The following is a 3,299-nucleotide window of genomic DNA, read 5'->3' on the forward strand; positions in this document are numbered from 1 at the left end:
CATATGACATTTTTCCGGTCCTGAACTCAAACTGGAAATTTGTATCCAGATCTTCGCCACACCCATCCCCCCCACCACTTTTTCTGAGGACATGACGGCACATTCCGAGAGCATTAACCCCCCCCCCCCCTCTCCCCGGCTCTTTCCTGCCAAACAGATCTCAGGTCCTGTTTACGCATCAAAATAAATAGCATCTCTGACCGAACAAAACACTACGGAAGAAATAAATATATGTCTCCTGTTCCTGGAGACAGGAACAAAGATGGGGGATGGGGGTGGCTCCAATCGGGACGGGAGGGTGTAACCAACCTGGGCCTCATTAACTTCCTGTCCTCCCCATGCTGAACTGCCATGTGTCTGTCTGTAAATAAAAGGAGGTTGTAAATTTAATGGCAGGACAGGTCCGGGGGGGCCCTCGATCCCTTCTGGCGGTTCCCTGTCCTTAAGAATCGCAAACAAAGAACCGGCGAGTCTCCATGGCTCCAGCCGGGCTCCTGAGGGCACCGGACAATGGATCTCACACGGACTCCCGGCTCTCTCCGGAGGGAGAGGTAGGGGCCCGAGCCGGCCCTCATCCCATCGGGGAACGGATGCACTTTTCTCTGAAGCCCCGAATGCATGCGAATGAGCTCCGGATGATTTGTGTTAGCTTGGATGTTTTAACAACCGCACTCCCAGCTTGAGAATTCCATACATGATAACAGTCCAAGTCCACGGCTGTGTTTCCAGAAGCTTTTGTAGGGCTATGATCACCGTGACTTCAGAGTGGAGGGGGCGGGGCAGAATGGAGGGGGCGGGGCAGAATGGAGGGGGCGGGGCAGAACGGAGGGGGCGGGGCAGAATGGAGGGGGCGGGGCAGAACGGAGGGGGCGGGGCAGAATGGAGGGGGCGGGGCAGAACGGAGGGGGCGGGGCAGAATGGAGGGGCGGGGCAGGCGGACCCTCAGACAGATTAGCTCTGTAGACTAAATCTCTGATGTCTTAAGATCCTAGCAATGCCCCTGTTTTTAAGCACTCATTAATAATATATTATTTAATTTTAAGGTAGGCAATAGGCAAAACTAAATACCATTTCAAGTCCAGCAATTTAGCTTAATAATCCTGACAATAAACCCAAAGACACGCAAACTGCCTATGTTCATAGTATTACATGGCAAATAAATTCAAATATACCATTCTGAAGAACAATAATTGGGTTTGAGCACGGATGGCTCACATTCTTCACGATAAGCAATTCGCTAATGCTACTAAACCTTTGTCAGTGTTTGTCAGTTTTGATGAAATATTTGATTTCATCTGTATATCTTTTTCGGGTATTACGAATGCTACTGCTGTTTGCGCGGGGTTTTTGCGAATGTACAAACCTTCCATGAAAGGGAGCGCTCACAGTAAACAGTGTTGCAACTACTGATTGAGATGCAATATTTAGCAATTTTATAAAAGCAGTAAAAATAAAAGATATTCCCCCCCCCCAATAACAGCAAGACTGTTTTCCTTTTCCTTTGAGAGATTTTCCACAAACAAAAATGTTTCATCCCGATATGGCGACTGGCCTAAGCTGGCGGTATTTATAGCTTGATGTCTAACCAATAAAACCACTAAATAACTCTCCCGGTCTTCACTGGAAATAACAGGATGTCCTAAATTGGCCATATTTATTAATTTCAGTGAGGGGTTCCCACTTGCAATAGCACTGGCTGCCTTACAGTGTTAAAAGAACGTGGTGTGAATTTCCCTTTCTGTTTTCCTCTCCTCTTTCTCTTTGTTCAGTGGCAATATCCGTGAAGCCAGAATTTGCGACGGGTCCTGGAACAGTGCCAAGAGGTACCCCCAGCGTTGTGTATGACCTCAACTAAACATATAGTTTACCGGGTCACATGTCAAGGGCATGTTAGAAAAACGGGCTCCTTCTCTTCTTAGATGCACCAAAAATGGCTCGGATCCTTCAGCTGGGCCTGAGGTCAGACCCTTCCGGCTCAGTGAAGATCTGGTGTACTTACAGCTGCTAATCCATTAAGACAAAGTGTGGATGTGCCGCATTGTGATTTTCACTTCCGTCCAGCCAATCCAGATAAAATGTAAGTATGAGACATCTTTAGGAGGACATGATGGACTTCATTCAGTCACCCTGTACTGGAATAACAGGTTTTGGGAGATAGATATGTGAATAACCTATATAAAGAGATGCATCCATTTGGAATGAATTGGTATGCTGGGCTAGCTGATCTGGAATGATACGTGCGGTCCCATTTTCGAGGTAAAACTTATTTTTGAGAGTAAATTGAACTGTGCATTCTTACCTCAAGGGGATAAGAATGTATAGAAGCTATATCCATTTACAGAGCAGTCACTTTTATCCAAAGCAACGCACTTTGAGAACGGAGGGTCAGACGGTGCCTGCAGCGATTGGCGGTTAAGGGCCTTGCTGAAGAGACCAACGATGATAACGGTCTGCTGATTCTGGGATTTAAACCAACAACCTTCTGATTGCAGTCAGTGTCCTAACCCACTGAGCCACACACCATCTCCAACAAGAAAAGATTTTGTTATCCACACTCCCCCACATCCATATTACTTTCTACTGTTCATTACGTGCCTTTTCCTCCCTTACATTACTGACTTCCTCGGATGTCCCCGATCTTGGTCCATAAATCTTGGTGAGCCTGTTCCATCACCGCTGGGACAGTAGGACGACTCTCACCAGGGACCCGCTGAATATAACAACAGACCTTCCACGTAGTGAAGATGTTAAATCCCCTCTTTCTGCAGATGACCTAGCTCTGGTCTTAAAAATATGTGTCTCTGTCCCTTTATTTATTTGCACATCTTTCCGTGTACATGCCGGCCACACACGTTGGATTTGTGTTTCTGTCTAGGGTAGCTTTTAGAACCTAGCTGGTATTTTATTTGTTAGTGAATGTGTCGATCTGCCTTTTTACTTTTATGTTTCAGCGTGTCTGTAAATCTGAGAGAGAGAGAGAGAGAGACAGAGAGAGAGAGAGAGAGAGAGAGAGAGAGAGAGAGAGAGGGAGGAAGTCTAGCTGTCCTGTTGCGTAAGGTTAGGTCTTGTGTCAGATACTCTTATCCTTCCGCCGCCATATTAAACAAAACAAAGGTATAAAGTGTTGCCCATTTTTGGCACAGAGAGCTAAATAATCCCTGTGAAAGGATATCAGAATTTGTTCACCTCCTCCATGAAGTCGGATCTTTTGTTTCTTGGGGGATAAATCAAAGTTATTTTCAAGTAGAGTAGAGGATGTAAGCGTAATCATGGATCCCTTCAATATAGTATAATAATGT

General features: G+C 46.0%; 1 long non-coding RNA gene across 1 annotated transcript; it reads left to right on the forward strand.

Annotated features, from left to right (window-relative positions):
- The first annotated feature begins 1,767 nt into the window (after nucleotides 1–1,767).
- On the forward strand, nucleotides 1,768–2,192 carry LOC125720033 (uncharacterized). The gene is made up of 2 exons (XR_007385338.1): nucleotides 1,768–1,823; nucleotides 1,920–2,192. It is a non-coding gene; the product is annotated as an uncharacterized LOC125720033 (long non-coding RNA).
- The last annotated feature ends 1,107 nt before the right edge of the window (nucleotides 2,193–3,299 follow it).

Source organism: Brienomyrus brachyistius, chromosome 24 (genome assembly GCF_023856365.1).
Source record: "Brienomyrus brachyistius isolate T26 chromosome 24, BBRACH_0.4, whole genome shotgun sequence".
Taxonomy (NCBI): Eukaryota; Metazoa; Chordata; class Actinopteri; order Osteoglossiformes; family Mormyridae; genus Brienomyrus; species Brienomyrus brachyistius.